At 42.7% G+C, this 20,076-nt stretch overlaps 1 long non-coding RNA gene across 3 annotated transcripts in view; it reads left to right on the top strand.

The window, feature by feature from the left end:
- Positions 1 to 20,076, top strand: part of LOC137159708 (uncharacterized) — a 62,890-nt gene that overhangs the window by 7,573 nt on the left and 35,241 nt on the right. The window contains exon 3 of one of the 3 annotated variants that reach the window (XR_010921706.1): positions 4,708 to 4,986. The exons of the other annotated variants lie outside the window; for them this stretch is intronic. This is a non-coding gene — a long non-coding RNA (uncharacterized lncRNA). Of the gene's footprint in view, positions 1 to 4,707; positions 4,987 to 20,076 lie in introns of those variants that run through there. 3 annotated transcript variants of the gene reach the window in all.

The following is a 20,076-nucleotide window of genomic DNA, read 5'->3' as shown; positions in this document are numbered from 1 at the left end:
ATACGGTTTCTTCCTGTAGTTTTCACAACCTTTCGACTGTCTGGCTTAGTATGTAAGTAGGCATCTAGTGTAAGACACGCTTCCCTATCTGGCCACGTGTATTGTAAGTATCTGTTACCTCCTGCCTAAAAGGATCCTGTCTGAGGTAAGTCACCTCCTGTGGACCTGCGTTAACTCCAAGACCTTAAGAACATAATTTTCAGAATAGATGCATAACTTCTTTAAATAGTATGTGTGCATAGATTTTTCAACAACTATGACAACAGTGGGTTACTGGCTCACACGCCATCCTTTGGTAAATTGTTATGCAGATTGTCAAGACTAGCTCGTGAATGTCCACCACAGAGCAGGCTGTTACAAACAAGAGCACAAACCCCAAACTGGTTGTGTGTTCTATAATTTAGATTTCACCAACCAAATATCAAGTGTGAGCTACTCAAGCTCTATAACAACCTTAACATGGAGTCACAGTCCCGTAGGCAAGCCTGCCTTTATAATAGGTGGTCCCTTACACCGAAAATCACAACAATTTTCAGGTTATTTCCAGTCCCAAAGGACCAGTCACTTATTCCAGCTCAATTGTAGCTTAGCTTTCACACCAAAGCCAACACTTGTAGCCAATCCTATAATAAACTATCTAAAATTTTATTAACTAAGATGAGTTATTTACAAGGTTAAGCAGGTAAACATACAATCGAATGAGTTACAGCCTCAGATTCCAAAAGGTAACAGGAGCTGCTGCGATATGCAAGCTTTCTACATCCTTTAGAGCTAGCACAAGCTAAGCAGCTTGGGGATTGGTTGCTTAAGCTTAGAAATGTTGCCACCTCCAAATTCTAAATAGCATAGTGATACAGTTCCTTCTGGTCAGTGATTTTTATTTCCTTCCCCCAGAGTTCAAAACTGATGAGACAGGTGTTTGCACCCATCTTCTCTTCATGAGTCTAGGGGTGGGGGACAATCAACAAAGTCTTTGTCCTTTGATGTTTCATAATGGCTCTTTTGGTTTCAATGGGCCTTCTTGTATGCAGGACCAGCACTTTACATTAACTAATGCTTCTTTCCTATTGGTGAGTTACACAATTATAGAAGCTTACAATGCAAACACTCAATATAAGTTCATACCATGGGATACAGCTTGTATAAGTGAGATCAATACATGAAGCATCCTACAAGCATTTCGTCAGGTCTAAACACATTCTTATAAATGTAACATCTATTTGAACACTGCTAACACACAGGTTAGCCAGGCTGGTTTCCAACTATACGTTTGTCAGTGTTCAGTGAGGCCTAGGGGCCTTAGCATGAGCTGGCAGCTGGTCTACATGAGCATCACACATATAACTGATCCAGGGGATCCCTGTAAAATCCTATGCACCCCTGTGCCAAGTGGCTCCAAGAGGACTCTGGTCACAATCTGCCAATCAAGACAAAGGGTGGATCATACTCAGGCTAGGTAGTTATATTCATCCATTGCTGCAAAGTCCATGTTCATTTCCTTCCTTTGTGTGTTTGCATTCTTGTTTCCTTGTTTATTTAGTAAAGTTGCAGCTTGTGCCTATCCCTAGCTTGTTAGGCATCTTTGTGTGGATCCCCTGGGTAAAGTAGTTTATTCAGTTAAATTTAAGTTCAGTTAATTGAGCAGTTACTATTCAACAGTGCCTATGTAAGTTAAGCTTTTCAAAAGTGACTTATGAGGTTTTGCAAACGGGACTTTAGAAAAGTTTTCCCAATATTGCCATGTTGTGCCTATCAGAAATCCAAATGCTTATGATAGACTTATACAGGCCATCACACATGAGGTAGGTACCATACATGTAACAAGATGGTATAATTGTTAATCACATCTCGAACATTTCTTCAGAAAACTTTAGACACAAAATTTCAGGATGCCTGTGTAACTCCAGAGCAATGGATAAAGTATTTGATAAATATATAAACTGATTTCAGCTGTGACTACAGTTAAGTAGTTGCTTTGGAGATCAAAAATGGCTTATTCCAGGACATGGCTCAGCTTGGTTCAACTGTGCTTTTTGCAAACACAGCCTGCCATTTACCAGTAATGGGCCTTTTTGTCCCACACAAAAGAAATAGTCTGGCTCCACCTCCTCCAATACCCCTTTAGGTCTCTGGGCTCCCGACAGGGTACATGCTAGAGTTTCCAGGGCACAGACACAACAACTGTAAGTGGCACTTGTACTGGCCACACGAGAGGGGAGGTTCCTTTATAAAAGCCAGTCACAGGTTGGCCCCAAACCTTGAACCTGAGTTCTTGCAGATAAAAATCTTTCCAGTTTCAAAACATAGTACAGATTTAGCCTTAAAATTACAGTTAGTGATTTGTAACAGGTTTTCTGTATTTTTGTTTTGTTTCAATTGAGTTTACTTTTGCTAGAGCTCGTCCTGCTTCCATTCAGTGGAAGCATGATCTGAGTCCATAAAGGCCAGATCATGAATGGTGAATATATTGGGCTTTATTTTGCTGTTACACTGGTTAAAATCAAGAGCAATGCCATTGATTTAAAAGAGTTTATAACAATGTAAACGCTCATACAGTAAGCAAGATGCAAATCCCTGTTTTTTTCCTACCAAGTTCAGGAATTTAATTAAAACTAAAGTGGGTACATTATTTAAAAAAAAAAAAATCTGCTGTTTTAAGATCAACATTTCAGTCATTGAAACTCTGCAATGTTTGCAGCTTTGGGAAAAAAAATGACATCCTCAGTCTAGTCCCAGCTAACCACATAGTGACTAAATATAGCCTCAGCTAATCTTCAGGATGTGTCCACAACAACAGATTACCCAAAATGTTCTGCTGCTATTCCCTACCTAATATTATGCCTACAACATAATGTGGAAGTTTAAAATACCTCTGTAATTATGGTAAACACAGACAACAATCACTAAAATTGCAGAGTACTATTTGCTGTTCCTAACCTAGAGCCTGTATATAGAACGCTAAATTAAACAATTCTGCCTACCATGTGTAATCAGTTATGTGAATTCCAGGCATTGGTGAAGTGTAGGGAATTCACACTGGGGAGAGGGTGGGGTACAAAATTTAGCATGTGTTTTTTGTTTGTTTGTTTTTTTGTATGGTGCCTAACTTTTTGCTGCTTTACATGCCATTTCAAGAATTTCCAGGGAAATGCCTTGCAAATTAACATGCAACGCCTATTAAAAATGGTGGGACTATTAGCTCTGACTTGGCCATGCTGGAAATGTATGTTGCTCAAAGGTCCTTATTCAGGCAAATCTCCCATTGGCTGAGTAAACACTGAGGAAGGGAGCATCCTCTCTGAGTGAATATCTCTCTGCCCACATGAATAGGAGGTAGTACTGCCTTTGTGGCGCAGCTTTCCTTCCTTCCTTGTGACACTTGTTGCCTGATTTTAGGAGTTAATATTATTATAGGCTCGCCAATTGGTCTGACCAGAAGATAAGATTCTTGTCCTGAAATCAGGCTATACAAAATTAAACGGTGTGAGTTCAGTATCTTGCAAGGACCCTCAGGGTGTATGGGAAGAACACTCATGCGGAGGACAAAACACAGCCTTAGAGACTTTTATTAAAATAAATGAAAAAGCTATCAAAGCTCCAAACTACAGAACCAAAAGGGAATAATACCGTTGTGGGGGTACATTTGGTATGATTCTTTACAAAAGCTTTCTAGACTAGCCAACTCATACCCTTCCTTGGGAAACTGGTGATAAGGACAAGTTTTGTCCCTGGGTCCAGTGGTCCAAGTTCCTCAATGCTCTCGAGACTGAGGGTGAATAATAGAGCTGAAGGGTCAAATGCTGATACCTATGTTAACCATAAACAGCTAAGAGACCTAAAAGTTAAAGGAGTAAAAACTGCTTCCATATGGTGGCTTGTCCTCTTATAGGTCCTCAGATCTATCTTGAATACTCATGCTAATACCCAGCCTTCCATGCCCAAATCTAACTTCCTCAGCCACATAGTATTGGGGTATGCTTATTCTATAGGTTAGCATATTCATACATATTAATACCAATTAGCTCATTCTCAAACCTGATATTTCTTGCCCACACTGGTTTATGGTTGTTAGTTCCATGTTTCTGCGATGTAGCCTGTAGTCACTGTTAAGTCCCAAATTTCTTAGGTAAACATGTCTAGTTCCCCAAAATCTAAAAGGGTAACTTTTAGGCCATTTATCTGTGCCAAAGGACGCAAGTCTACTTATAAGTATAGTTAACTTGCTTAAGCTACAGGATACAGGCCTGCAGGTTCCTCACAGTACAGCCAAACCTAATAAAGTAATCCAATACATAAATATAAGCCAAATATACCAGTAAATAAAGCAAGCCAGTAAATAAAGGCAGAATATACTAAAGCAAGCCAGCAGGTTAGCCCTATGGGCTACAGCCTGCAGATGCTCTTCTGCTTGAGTTTGAGTTGAGTGGGCACAAGAAGAGGCTAACTGCTCTTGGAATCACCATCTTCTCTGAATTTCTGTGTGGAAGTCTATTTGGAAATTAATCTGGGGTGGAAGCATATGAATTTCCCTGAAGTAGCCTCTGCAGCTGCTACTGAGCAGACCTACAGTGACCCGGCCAGCGTCAGCCTGGTTCTGGAAGGAGCCACACTGCTGAGAGTCAGCTGAGTAGTGCAGATGGGCAGTTGTCCGAACAAGCAACATCTGCCTTCATCTCTCTAAGGGACCTCTTTTCCATTGATCTGCAGAATCCCCAAGATTGGAAAGTCACAGATTTCAAACCCATCTCTCTGAAGGCAGTGATTTGCAGGAAACTCCACATGATCATTCTCAGAGGTTTCCTGCCCATCCAGCCCAATGGAAGATTTGTCGGAGTAAAAAATCCATAAGGATTTCAGAATTTGAAAGTCAAGGAGGAAAAATTCTGATCTGGTAGAATTTTGCACCCACTTCACATAGGTGTAAATAGCTATGAGCGGTTTGGCTTTTACATAGTGGAGAAATAAATTCCTTATTTTAACGTTTTAGGAGGGACTATACAGTTATTCTACCTTTACCAAGATGTCCTGTATTGGCCTGATTGTCTAGTCATTAGGAATCTGATTTGGAGTTCACTAGTCTGGTTCTTGGAAACCCTGGAGATTTTATACTGATACACAGCACTGTGTTAGCATCCTCACACGTCAATAATAGACCATTTTTAAGGCAACTGTGGCAAACATAGAGCATTAGTCAATATTATTCTTTTACAGATTTAAGGAAGTCTACTTCGCCCTAGTTTTAAACAAGAACAGATTGCACCATGCATTTCAGGAGTCAGATATTAAGCACTTTATAATGTTTACAAATGCTTGCTTTCTGCCTGGTGCCATAAGATTTACTGAACTTTATATTAAGCCACATTTTTTTCTTTCCAGTAAATCTCATGTAGATGTTGGATGGTACAAACAGGCCCACAGTATGGAACACTCCTGCTGTAGATAGCCTCAGGATATTAGCATAGAAGGTGTAGTCACTAACACATACTAATCATATAGTGCCAAATCTTGAGAGATGCTGAGCAGTTGGATTCAACCCACAGTCCACAAGAAACCATGCCACAGTTTTCTGAGCCAAATCATGAAGTCTTTTCTCAGTTTTTCCGCAAGCAAACTCCCACTGATTTCAATGGGAGTTTACATGAGCTAGGACTAAGTAAAAATTAAGTTAGGACTTCTGAATTTTCAGAGCCATAAATGTCTTGTGCTTTTACATTAACCCTTACAATATGAAGAAAATATCAGCCTGAGTAAATTGCACTGAGAAATGAAATCAAGAACACTCATCCCCAGCTGCGCACTTATCTTGCAAATTCCTGAAAGCTCCTCAGCCTAATTTCCCTCTTCCAGCTCTCTCACGATACTCCCTGAAAAAGTCGTCATCTGACCCACTTCCTGGCTGACAGATTCTTCATTCCTTCCTGTACAGAGTTCTGCATGGGCTAGCTGAAAGGTGGAGTAATATGACAATTCCTACCTTCTTTGTAATGCGTATTTATCAGGCAGTTTTACTGGGTCCTGGTAACAGGAGACAATGAACTCATTTCAATTTGAGGAGGGCTTTTAGAGAACCAATTTTTTGGGTAAACTGAGAGGAGGAGACCTGGGTTCAGAGCCCTGAACCACATCACAAAGAGGGTGGGATGTGAACCCATGTTTCCACATTCTTGGTGAGTGCTCTAACCACTGGGCTAAAGGTTATGTGGGGGAATTGGCATCTCCCTTGTTTTGGGATTTTTTTGGGGGCTAGACGGTTACAAGAAAGGGTTAGGCACCTAACTCCAACTAAGGCTCCATGGCTGTAAATCCTCAGAAGATTGAGGCACTTCCCTCTGGTCCAGATTTAGACAACACCCCTCTTAGCATTTCTCACTGACTAATTTAGATTGCTCCCCACTCAGCTTGCTGGCTTTTGTGAATCGCATTCTTAGGTTCATATGTGACCCCAAGAACCCCTCAATGCCAATTGCCAAAGGGTTCACTGTTCTGTAATAGCAAGTCCTATCAAGCCCAACACACTTATCACATTGCTGTCACAGTCTTTATGTGTAAAGAAGATCATGTGAAATATTAAATGAAAACTTATATCATACTGGTGGTCATAAACATCGCAGGATGCATGTACGAGTGTTCTTTAAGTAGTACTAAAAATATGTTTAAAACTAGGTAACTAGGCAGGGTTGATTAAACAAGGTTTTTCCAGACAAAGGAATGTTGATGTACCTGTCTGCCTAGATCTCTGATACAAATTAACCAGGATAAGTCAAGTACAATGGGAGGTCATTTACATCTGAGGTAAACAGGAGAACAAGTTAAGAGGAAGATAAGAAAGCAACAGGGTATCAGCTCACCAGAGAACAAACAGCAGGAGAGAAGAACTTTATCTGGGGGTACACTTCAAAAGGATTCATTTCAAAAGTTTGCTGGACTATGAGGAGGAGGAGGAAAATGAGGTAGCCAAAAAGAACAGTGCTGTTTGCATCCATGAAAGCTAGATCATGGCTTTGGGGGCTGGTGATGCTGAGAGGTACTTTAAGTGAGAAGCTTATCTTAAACAAAGATTTTAGCCAGCTAAAATTATATGTACTCTCTTAGAAGTGTGTTTATACTTCTGTTTTATTTGTAACCATATCTGGTTCCATTATCCTTGCTTTATATCATTTAAATCTCTATCTTCGCTAATAAACTTCTCCTTGTTTTGCCATAAGTACATCTCAGGGCTGTAATATTAAACAAAGTGTGAACTCTTAATTGAATCAAACAAGCTGGTGTGTACACTGTCCCTTTGGAGATAGCAAACTTAGGAATTTCTGCCCATATCCAGTGACAGGGACTGGATTCTCCAGGGGGCTTGGGAACTGGGATGCACCAAGTGTTACGTACATGGCAAGTGAAGGCTGGTAGAGCTTTGGAGGAGATTGTTTGGGTGACTTCCTGACTGTGAGTGTCAGGGAACTGACACACAGTTTACCAGCAAGTCTCTCTTTTGCTAAGGCAGAGAAGTAACAAGGCGATTTATGGTTCTGGGTGCCCTGAGAAAGTGACACAACCTAACTCTCTTCATGCATTCTGCTGGAAGCCTGAGCACCTCACTCAGAGCTGTGGATTCCAGGGCACCTAAACATTAGGTGTTGCAAAACTGAATCAAGTCCCTTTGTGGATCTACCTCTAAGTATCTGTGGTTGGGCAGCTTCCCGATCCAGTCTGGAAGGGATTAAAAAAGATCATCTGGGTCTAGTCAGGCCCAACCTGCTGCAACTATCAGGCATGTTCATCCTGGAGAAAGGTGGGCTCTTAAAAGGGAGAATCCCAGCTCAGGCTGGGTAGCATTCAGGAGCAAACAGAGCTCCAGAGTCCCAGGGAACGGGAGCTGTCTGCTGGGGAAACTTCTTGAGGGCACCAGCCACCTGAGCCCTCTTATGAAATAGAGAGATCAGCTTTTCTTTACTTTTTGGAGTCTTGAGACTCATTCTTGGTTGTTTAGACACATAAGAGTTAAGGAGCTGAGACCCTTTTACCAGGGGCTATTGACTTTTGCCCTGCATGAAGCCATAAGCCATGGAGGTATATTGTCTTTTTTCTTTTGGATTACTTTAACAGCCCCAGAAGGGGACAGACTCCCTAAGAAGTATTTACCCCAAGTCTAGAAGCCAGACGACAGTGATGCCATCATCCAGAGAAGAGGGTCCAAGAAAAGGAAGGCGCCCCTCCTCACCCCAAGGAGGTGCCAGACAAGTACAACCTACCACAATGGTGAAGAATGTGGTCATTATCCCAACCCTGCTGGAGGGTGTGAAGTGGAGAGAATGAAAGTCCATGTGCAATAGCAATTATAGATTTACCCCAGCATGGATTCTGAGCAGTGCTAGAAATGGCTAGCTGTGACCCAACAACAGCAGGTGGTGCAGCAATAGCAGTTTTTGAATAACAGTTGTTGCAACAGTAGGCCACTCAGCAGCAGCTTCAGGTGATCAGCAGCAGCTGCATGATGAGCTGGCAAACAAGTATAAAGACCAACAACAACTAGTGCAGCAGTTGGTGATGAGGTTGCAGCTGGCTGAGGCAACCAGAGGCCTATCATCCTGGGCCAGGGGCCTATGCTCCTATCAGTTTCAGTGAAACTGACAAAGATGGACCCGGGATGATTCTGAAGCCTTCTTGATCACCTTTGAATGGGTGGTCATAGCCTCCCAATGGCCTCCAGAGCATTGGGCTTCTGTGCTGGCCCCATACGTGACTGGCCAGGACCAGGCCACCCATTGACGACTTGACCATGTGGCTGCACAGGAGTACTCACTAGTTAAGGCAGCCATTCTGGACTTCTTGGACCTCTGTGAGGAGACACACCACCACTGATTCTGATTCTGGGGTACAAGTACTCCTAGGTAACCTGACCACAGGTGGTGGCCCAGAAACTGAAGGGACAACTGCTGGTGGTGGCTGGGGCCTGAAGAGCAGACTGGAGCTCAAGTGGCTAAGTTAATACTGATCAAACAATTTATACAAATACTCTTAACTGGGGGACCAGTGCCAGATACTTCAGAAGGAATGAACAGAACAGGGCAATTATTAATTGTTGTCCAGTCCCAGTGTCTGACAGTTGGAGGTTTAGGCACATCTGGACCATGTTCCCAGCAGGGATCAGTCGAGAGCCAAGAGCCCAACCCCCATAACAAGGGCCAGAAACTGGGCTCAGGCAGCACCCTAGTAGGTGACTTGATTTTCATATGGGCAAACAGGGCATGTCCAGAGAGAGTTTCTCCTTATGGAGTATGGATATGCCCAGGTGTGGACAGCTGAGAACCCAGTGCATAAGCAAGTACCTACTAAAAAATATGCCAGTATGGATTAATGAGACCAAGGTACAAGATCTACTGGACTTCAGGTTTAGCCAGACCTTGCCTGGCAGGGACAAAGGGGATCATTGGAGAGACAATCTTGCTTTAGTGTATCCATGGCAACATGTTGGCATCCCTTAGTGTATGGGTTAGGCTTCCTGTACGGTGTCATACAGAGGCACTTCCAGAGGCATTATCACTGTCCCTGGCCTATTCTGGCATTATCGGCTGTCACTGGAAGTGCTTCCATGAAGTTATATCAGAACTGGGGGAACAGGATTCCAGAGCTGTAGGTCCTGCTGTGGTGTATGAAGCATACCTGGGTCCTGTCAGGCTAGCCAGGTTAAAGGAACCAGAAGACCCCATTGAAGGAAGTTTGGGATCTGCAGGTCCCGCACCCACCCAGGTCACAGACAGAGAGGGTAGTAAAGGGAATATCATTGAAGGACTAGAAACATTATCACCCAAGACAGATTTTTTCTAAGAAAGGAGATCCAGTGCTGGGTTGAGCCTTTGAGCAAATCACCTCTGTAACTGACAAAGTAGTGGAACCTCAATGGGTCAGGCAATGGCTCCACTTTATGTTCTGTGATGAATGCTCCTCTCCTGTGGAACACAATAAACAAACTGGCAAAGTAAGAACACAGCTGCTGGTACACTGGTTGTACCACCAGGCACTCCTGCACATAGCACACAACATCCTTTGTGCTGGACACTTATGTCAGGAGAAGATCCTGTTCTGGATAGTGTCCCATTTTTACTGGCACATGATCCACCAGAAGATAAGAGATCACTGTGCTTCCTGTCCAAAGTGCCCATTGGCTGGCCCAGAAGGGGTCCCAAAAGTCTACCTAATCCAGCTCCTGCTGATAGAAACTCCTTCAAATAGATTGGAATTAACCTGATAGGACTTCTGGAGAAAATATGGTTGGGACATCAGTACATCCTCGTAATCTTAGATTACACTAGTTTTTACCCATAGGCCATCCTGATGTGTTCCACAAAGGCAGTGACAGTTACCTCAGAACTCATGAAACTCTTCACACGGGTGGGAAAACCCCAGGAAATAACAGCAAATCGAGGGACCAATTTTACATCCAGTTTAATACAGGAGCTATGTGCCCTGCTGAAGATCAAGTCCCTATGGACAGCCATCCACAAATGGATGGATTGGTGAAAAGTTTCAACCAAACCCTTAAGGCAATGTTGAAGCAGTTCATGGCCTCTGATCCCAAGCTTTGGGACCAGCTGCTGCACCCCTCCTGTTCACTATAAGGGAGGTTCTGCAAGCCTTCATTGGCTTCTGTCCTTTTGAGCTTTTATACAGATGACAGCCTTGGAGAATACTGGACATCTTCGAAGAAGGGAGGGAGGAGCAGGCCTTGAGGACCATTAACTCAGACCAATACATCCTCCACTTTTACAAGCATCCAAGAGGCTGAGAATGTTTTCTTGTGAAAATCTTTTGGGTGTCCAACAAAAGTAGGAGTAAGCATACAACCAGAATGTCCACCTAGAGACCCTCAAACCAAGTGACAGAGTACTATGATTGCTTCCAGTACAGAGTCTAAATTGCTAGCTCAGATGCCAAGAGCCTTTTGAGTGATGAGATGGATTGGCCCCATAGACTCTGAAGTCCATCTGCCCAGGAAGAGGAAGGAAACTTGGCTATAATATAAAAATCTACTGAAGCCAAAAAGGGAATGATGGTAGCTCCTTGATCGCCAGAACCTGAGCTAGGTCTCAAGCTCCCATCCTCCAGAATCCAGTGCAAATGGGTGCCAAGCTCTAACCCAAGCAGAGAACCCAAGTATGGCAACTCATCGAATCTTTCCCCAAGATGTTCTCACCTGGATGGATCTATTTAATGTATCACCACATTGAGAAGATCCTAGGGCAGCAAATTAGGGAGACACACCTCCCTACCCTGGAAGATAAGGGAAATGGTCTGGGATAAGTTACGGACAATCATAGATTTGGGAGTAATGGAAAAATGACAAAGTGATTGGCATAGTGTAATTGTGCTTGTCTGTAAGCCAGACAACTCAATACCCTTTTGTATTGACTTTTGGAAGGTGAACGCAGTCATGAAATTCGACACATATCCAATCCTGCAAGTGGATGAGCTACTAGAGTGTTTAGGACTGCCAAATATATCAGAACCCCAGACCTTATAAAAGGTTACTAGCAGATTCTCTTGTCACTAGAATCCCAAGAAAAGACAGCCTTCTCAACCTCTTTCGGGCTCTTTCAGTTCTGCACTATGCCCTTTGGCTTGAATGGGGCCACTGCCATATTCCAATGATTAATAGATCGAGTTCTCAGACACCCCCCCCCCCCCCCCAGCAGTGTGTTGCCACATATTTAGACAACATCGCATCATATATGGTGATGACTTTGGTACACACCTGTGACAGCTACGAGCAGTCCTCCAACCTCTGGCTGAGGCTGTTCTTGTGCCCTATCCATCAAATGGAAGCTGGTAAACCTGGAAGTCACCTTTCTGAGATATACCATGGAGTTCAGCTCAAGCCCTTGGTCAGCAAAGTGCAGGCTTTGGCAACATGTCCTATCTCGTGCACAAAAAGATAGGTGAGACATTTCCTTGGATAGACTGGTTACTATAGGAGATTTGTACCTGGTTTTGCCTTAAGTGCTGAGCCTCTGATGGACCTAATAAAAAAATGGCAGCCTGAAAAGAATTTAATAGATGGAAGACTGCGAGGAGGCCTTTAACACCTTGAAAACTAATTGTGCTGAGAACTAGTCCTCTTCAATCCAGATTTCACAAAAGAATTTATACTACAGATGGATGCCTAAGATGTAGGCCTAAGGGCAGTCCTTTTTCAAGAAAGGAATGGCAAGGAGCATACAGTCCTACATCAGAGTTGGAAGCAGTTCTCCAGGAAAAAGGCTTATGCAATGATTGTAAAAGAAGCCCTCATGGTGAAATGGGCCATAGTGTTCCACAGATATTTATTAGAAAACCCATTTGTTGGGAGTGTAAGATGGGAAATTGAGTCACAAATCCACCTGTTTTAGGCTTAATTAATTTTCCTTTTATTTTTAGAATTTCAGATAAAATTATTGTCATTTATAGTGTCTGAACATATATTTATGCCAGATAAGATGGACTTTGTAGGGGGCCCAAGTTACTACATTCTGAGGCACTAGAAAGTTCTCCTATTCCAGAGGTGGCCAAATCATGGCTCGTGAGCCATGTGCAGCTCTTTTACAGTTAGTGTGGCTCACGGAGACCCGTATGCTCCCCGCCTTCTCTGCCTACCAAACTGGGATGGGGAGCTCAGTGCATCTGCCCTGCGGCAGGGTGGTGGAACTAGAGGATTCTGCCCAGTGAGGAGGGGAACCTTAAGGGAGTCAGTAAGTTTGGCCACCCTGTCCTATACTTTATGATGGTCATCGTCGCCGCCTCTAATCCCTTGTCTGGTCCTTCATTCATGTTTCTTCAGTTTCTGGTCCTGTGTTTCTCCAATTTGAGCCTTTTTCACTTGGATTCTTAATCAGTTCCTCATCACATATTCATTAACTTCTCTGAAATCAAAGTTAAGCATACTAAGCATTTATTTTGCGTAACCTGTACAATAGACATGTGCACGCTTCAAGTTACACAGCTTTTGCCATTCATACAATTTCCATGACATTCTGTTTCTGTGTCACCCTGATCCTGGCTTTTCCCAGGAAAGGGGACTTCTTGTCTGTCTTGTACTTTTTTACCTAAAATCTTCTAGGATAACATTTACCTCTGGCTTGTCAGCAATAATATCATTTTAAGCACATCAGCAATCTATGTAAGAGGAGAAGCCAGCAAGATAGGCTGAGGCCTTGGTACAAGTGTTACTTCATCTACTTCATTCACTATTATTATTACACATTATTAAAGTATAACTGACAAAGCTCGTAATCTTACCATTTAGCAATGTTTCATCTTTATATTTCAATATCATTATTCAGTATGTGTGTATTATCATGCCCCCTTCAGGTAATGGGGGAGCGGTAATGGAATGTCACAACCCCAAAATGTCAGTCTTTTTGTTTACTTCTTCAAACATGGGTTTCCAAAACCTTTTACCCAAAGTCCAACACTATGTTTGCAAATCATCACAAAAAACACTTCTTAGAAATTTTCCCAGTGTTGTATTTTGAGGAGTGTCTTAATTTTAGGGTCTTAATAATCATCATTCCCTAACATCTTTTCTATCATTACCAGTCACACACCACTACGGTGGCTAAGTACAATGAAGGAAACAAACTCCTGCATAAGGTACCGGTATTTGTCACTTCAGCCATACCACTTTAAAGTCCAGTATTGTGCAGTAAAAGCACACACTAATAAAGACCTTTTCTGTTAGAAATAGGAGAGCTAGGCTCAGACAGCAAGACCCCAAGCCCTGTCTTCAGGGGGCATGTATGTGGGAGGGTAGATCCCCACCCCAATCAAGGAAGGGTTAAAGAGCTTCTCCAGGCTCAATCAGTCCCAACCCACAGCATCTATACAACTTGTTTATTTTGGAGAAGGGTGGGTGCTTAAAAGGGAAGATCCCTGCTAAGGCTGGCTAGCATTCAGGAGCAAACAGAGCTAATGCACAGAGCTGCTGCATCCCAGGAAACAGGAGCTGTATCCTGGGGAAACTGCTTGAGAACACCAGCCAGCTGGGTCCTCTGAGCCCTGGGACTCAGCCTTGGTTATTTGGACATACAAGGAGCCCAGACCTTGCATGACACCACAGGAACCTGGTCCTTTTTGTGGCCTATGGAGGTATTTTGCCTATTTCTTTTATCCTACTTTAAACACCCACCCCAGGAAGGAGGCAGACTCCTTAAAAGGTACCATCAGAGGGCTGTACCCCAAGTCTGGAACCCAAACAACAATGATGCACCATCCAGAGAAGGAGGTCCAAGACAAGAAAGGTGCCCCTCTTCATTAAGGAGGCACCAGAGAGGTATAACCAATTACAATGCCTACTTTTGGGACTTAGGCCCTTTTAAAAAAGTTACCCTTAATTAAATTTAAAAAAGAAAAAAGGAAGCATAAACCAAACATCTTTGTTATATTTCATCAAGTTATGACTAACAAAGAATCAGAAATGCTCTAAAATGTACAGTTACGAACAGGAATAAACAATGAGACATTTCTGAGGTTTCAGAGAAAACTGACATTAGTACATATGTCTGGAAAGCACCACCAAAAAGCCACTTCCGTATTTTCAGGATGAGGTGGGCCTATTGCAATTTTTGCTGCTGCTGCTTTTTTTTATTTTTTTTTTATTTTAAAGTAATTAAAAATGTATAATTACTTCCCCCAAAAGATGTTGCCTGAAGACAAAACAAAATGGCAGTTTACCATAGAAACTAGATGATCATAATAGTCCCTTTTGGCCTTAAAATCTATGAACTGTGGCTCTTCAAAATGATTTCCTATATGGAGCCGCATTCTTGGGGTTGCACACCCCTGAAACTTGAACAAGCAATGTCCATTGAGGAATCCTAGTCAGTATGGTTAAGAAACCGTTTTTGATTTTTTTTTCCTCCTTCAAGAATTGCCCACATGGTTCCCCAGGCTTGAGAGATTAAAAGTAGTAGGGAGCTTCCAGGAGGTGCCTCCGAGGAGTTATTACTTTAAAAGTGACCGCAAGTCTATTCTCCTAAATTGGATAGCTAAGCTAGAGGCCATCTAGAGGGAATAATGCTCTGTAAAGAAACGTATCTCCAAGCAGCACATTTCAATTATAGAGATGTTACAAAAACATGCTGCTGAGGTTTCCTTAGACTGATGAATTGTCTACATGGTGCAGCAAAGCTCACCAGAGGAGTGTGGTTTGTAAAGCGCTCTAGCGTATTGGGCTCTAACTGCCCTGTGTAGACTCGGCTGGTGTGGTCTAAAAGGTATCTAGTTAATGTTGATGTAGGCTAGTTGCAAACAGGATTATGTTAATGCAAACAAGGTACCTTTGAGACCACTCCAACAGGGTCATTGGGAAAGTTAGAGCAGACATCATTAGAGCGCTTTACAAATCACACCCTTCTGGTGTGCACTGCCATGCTGTGTAGACAAGCTCCAACCTGAATATGCCCTAATTCACAGAGATGGCTGAACACATTTGCTGGGTTCTATAAGTCAAGTTTACATGGTCTGACTCATTTGGACCTATGGACTGACACCTCGTCTTATTTTCATTTGGCACAAAAATTCAGGAAACCTTGGGATTTATTTGCTCCTATGTAGATAACTGAAAGCCTTCTGGGCATCTAAAGTATGAATAAGCACGGCAGGAAAAAATACAAATAAGTTAATGGCCTGATTGAGATGGAAGCCAGAGACTACTTTAGAACAGGAATTTGGAATAGATTGACAGGCTCTTCTATTTTTATGGAACATACCGTTTCAGGGGGATCTACCATCAGGGCCTGGATCTTGCTAACTCTGAGCTGACATCATGACTATGGGGAATGTCACGTACCCAGAGAGATGGTAGATGGAACATTCTAATAAAGGTTTGGACAGGGGCCCATGAGCTTTTGTCAAAACAAGTCCTAAATTCCATGATGGAGATCATTCATGCAGAAGAGAGAAAACATGCAGCAACTATTTCAGAAACTTTGTTAGTGGATGTTAGAAGGCTGGAATTGCAGCCAGGTGATGGAGCTCGGAATGAAGTACTGTCTCTGGTCTTCTTCTTTGGGAGCTGCCTAGATAGACAATATTTTTCATTTTATTAAGAAAATTTTCCAGGTTAAAGGCTTTCTGCTTTCCAGTAGAATCTTTTGACTTTTGTGGTGCACTTCTCTACTGTACCCTGCAATCCAGATGCCAAGCTGTCAGCTGAGAGACTTCTGAGCTGGGTAGAGAATATTGATTTGATCCTGATAAAATGGATAGAGAACTGGCTAGAGCATAGGGCTCAACGAGTAGTGATCAATGGCTCCATGTCTAGCTGGCAACCGGTCACAAGCGGAGTTCCGCAGGGGTCGGTCCTGGGCCAGTTTTGTTCAACATCTTTATTAATGATCTGGAGGATGGGGTAGATTGCACCCTCAGCAAGTTTGCGGACGACACTAAGCTGGGGGGAGTGGTAGATACCCTGCAAGGTAGGGATAGGATACAGAGTGACCTAAACAAACTGGAGGATTGGGCCAAAAGAAATCTAATGAGGTTCAACAAAGATAAGTGCAGAGTCCTCCACTTAGGAAGGAAGAATCCCATGCACAGCTATAGACTGGGGACCAACGAGCTGGGCAGCAGCTCTGCAGAAAAGGACCTGGGGGTAACAGTGGATAAAAAGCTGGATATGAGTCAGCTGTGTGCCCTGGTTGTCAAGAAGGCTAATAGCATATTGGGCTGCATTAGGAGGGGCATTGCCAGCAGGTCACAGGAAGTGATTATTCCCCTCTATTCGGCATTGGTGAGGCCGCATTTAGAATATTGTGTCCAGTTTTGGGCCCCCCACTACAAAAAGGATGTGGACAAGTTGGAGAGAGTACAGCGGAGGGCAACAAAAATGATTAGGGGGCTGGAGCACAGGCCTTATGAGGAGAGGCTGAAGGAACTGGGCTTGTTTAGTCTGCAAAAGAGAAGAATGAGGGGGGATTTGATAGCGGCCTTTAACTACCTGAAAGGGGGTTCCAGGGAGGATGGGGCTAGGCTGTTCTCGGTGGTGGCAGATGACAGAACAAGGAGCAACGGTCTCAAGTTGCAGGGCGGGAGGTCTAGGTTGGACATTAAGAAAAAGTTTTTCACTAGGAGGGTGGTGAAGCACTGGAATGGGTTACCTAGAGAGGTGGTGGAATCTCCATCCTTAGAGGTTTTTAAGCTGAGGCTTGACAAAGCCATGGCTGGGATGATATAGCTGAGGTTAGTCCTGCTTTGAGCAGGGGGTTGGACTAGATGACCTCCTGAAGTCCCTTCCAACTCTAATATTCTATGATTCTGAGACACCAGACCTAAAAGACTGGGAAACAAAACTTATGTGGTTCCGAAATCAGTTTAAGCTAGAGAATCAGAGCTATCAAGTCAAGTCTGGGCTATCAAGAATATTTGGGCTCAGTTCCATTTGACTTTTGGGTTGAGTGCTCTGTATTACACAACAGTACCCTTTCTGGCTGATTTAAGGAACACCACTGGGCTACAAAAATTCTCAGTCAGCCCTTGATTATAAAAATGGTGCTCTAGATGGAGCAAATCACATGGAAAAGGGTTAAGGTAGGAAATATTTGTCTCAGAGTAGGGCACAGATAGCTGGTGTCAGAATCCATGGACCTAGAACCTGGGGTTCCAGGGTCCTGGGTGACTGATGTCTCCACATCACCACTGGGGAGCCAACTGAAACAACACCCAATAATTACTGGAAGGTCAGGCAGCCCTGGAAGTTCCACCCAAAGAGGCCAAAACAACAGATCCCTGCAGCTGCCTGATTGGTCCACACTAACTATTTAAACCAGGAATTTGCCCAGGGGGCTATCTGAACAGCAGTGCAGACTCTGGCTTGCTAGTGCTACAGACATATTTTGACTTACCTTGCTCCAGACTCCTGCCTTTGACCCACACCCAACTTAACCTTGCTACTCATTTCCTGATTTGGCTTGGTAACTAGTCCCAACTCCTACCTTCAACCCTGGCCCAGCAGACACTTTTGCCTTTGACCTTGGCTCAGCCATCTAGGCCCTGGCCATTACAGCTGTAGCCAATTGATGTGCAAGAAGGGGCAAACATTCACTATGACCAGGGATAGGAAAGTCCTGTGTTATTGGTTCAAACTCTAAGGATGGAAGGGAAAGAGCGTGTTCCTCATACAGGCAGGACAGGTGTTTATATCTGCTGCACTTCACCAGCTCAAAGAATGATGTACTTAGAATCATGGAGTTTAAGGCCAGAAGGGACCGCCCTATCATCTAGTCTGATGTCCTATATGTCACAGGCTACCAACATCACCCAGCTCCCTTGTTTAAGCTCCACAACCAGAGTTAGACCAAAGTTTAGTTCCATGAGGGCTGTAATACTTATACTAATAGGGCAAATCTCATACATCACATAAGCACATAATCATTTCATTCTTATACATTGTTCTGACTGTCAAGCAACAATTAATGATATTGATCCTTTATACTTCCCCTATACTTTGAAAACCATTCATTCCTATCCACAGCATGGAGAATGTTTCATTATAATAAGAGCTCACATTTATCTCTTGCCTTCAATCCATATTAAGTGGGCCCCAAAACTCGGCCTAGTATTAAGAAGTTTTAAACAGAAGACACTTTTCTAACAGCCTTTAATAATAAAAAATGTAAGCAGCAATGAGGATCTACAACAGCAACATCCTGTCACACACATTTTACTGCTCCAGCCTGAAGCACAATGCAATGTGTAGTGTTATGTCATCGCCTCGCAAAAACCACCATTCTGATAAGATGTGATAGCTGATCTTGCACACATTATTATGCCTTTGTGAAGTGTCATGGCTTGCTGTAGATAGTGACATCTTGATAAATGCTTAATTATCCCGTTTACAAACATCCACCTTTCCGTTATATCTTCATTCATTCACCTCTGCTTTGCTCTATGTACAGTTGTTAACCATGCAATATATGGTAATCTCCATCCTCTTGAGTTTGCATGTACTGACTATAATTGTCTGTGAAGCCTTTTGTGGGTATTTTAGATGACAGACTATATACAAAACAAATCAGATTGTACTATTTATTTGTCCAAATTATAGCATGAATATTTGCTAACCATTAGAATACCAAGAATATGCCATTCATACTTATGGCCCATAACAGCATCTGGAATGCTAAAGCAGAAATGCTATTTGACAAGTAACATTTTTCTGACACATTGTTCAATTGCTGACTATTTAATAACTATCCTACCATATTGCTGTGCTTTTCCTTCATTTCATTAGCCTAGGTGATCCATCCTGTCCTCATGCCCCAATTCTGCTCCTAATTAGAGGTTTTTTTGCATGATGATGATTATTTATGTAGTGCCCTAAATAGATACAGAACTTTCTAAACCAGACAAGATGCTTTCACTGCCGTGAAGAGCTTATAGTTTATACCTTATTCATCTACATTTTTAAAAAGAGAGAGAAAGCTGTGCCTTCCTGAGGACTGCAAGTAAGGCGATCTTATTACAGCATAGAAAGGTTTAAATGTGATTATCCTCTTTGGAGTAGGCTCAGTGAAAGCATTTCTGGGGTGAGTTTGTGTTCTTTGTCACATTGTATAGTTTTGTCCTACATCTTCCTATCTACTCCTATAGAGGGATTCTTCAGTTGCTTTCTGGAGAAGCATCTCTTTTTCAATAGATGCAGAGGATGTGAGGGAGATTCCCACACCTGAGCCATTCTTTTTAGGTGACAAATCTGAGGAACTGTCCCAGATTGAGGTGTCAATAGAGGAAGTTTTGGAACAAATTGATAAATAAAACAGTAATAAGTTACCAGGATCAAATGGTATTCACCCAAGAGTTCTGAAGGAACTCAGATATGAAATTGCAGAACTACTAATTGTGGTATGTAACCTATCACTTAAATCAGCTTCTGTACCTTATGACCGGAGGATAGCTAATGTGATGCCAATTTTTAAAAGAAGGTTTCAGAGGCAGTCCTGGCAATTACAGGCTGATAAGTCTAACTTCAGTAGCAGGCAAATTGGTTGAAATTATAGTAAAGAACAGAATTATCAGACACATAGATGAACATGATTTGTTGTGGCAGAGTCA

Source organism: Emydura macquarii, unplaced genomic scaffold (genome assembly GCF_026122565.2).
Source record: "Emydura macquarii macquarii isolate MOO-44397 ecotype Brisbane River unplaced genomic scaffold, CSIRO-AGI_Emac_v2 contig_1876, whole genome shotgun sequence".
In the NCBI taxonomy this organism is placed as follows: domain Eukaryota; kingdom Metazoa; phylum Chordata; order Testudines; family Chelidae; genus Emydura; species Emydura macquarii.
The sequence above is the reverse complement of the archived record's forward strand: the minus strand, read 5'-3'. Positions and strand labels throughout refer to the sequence as shown.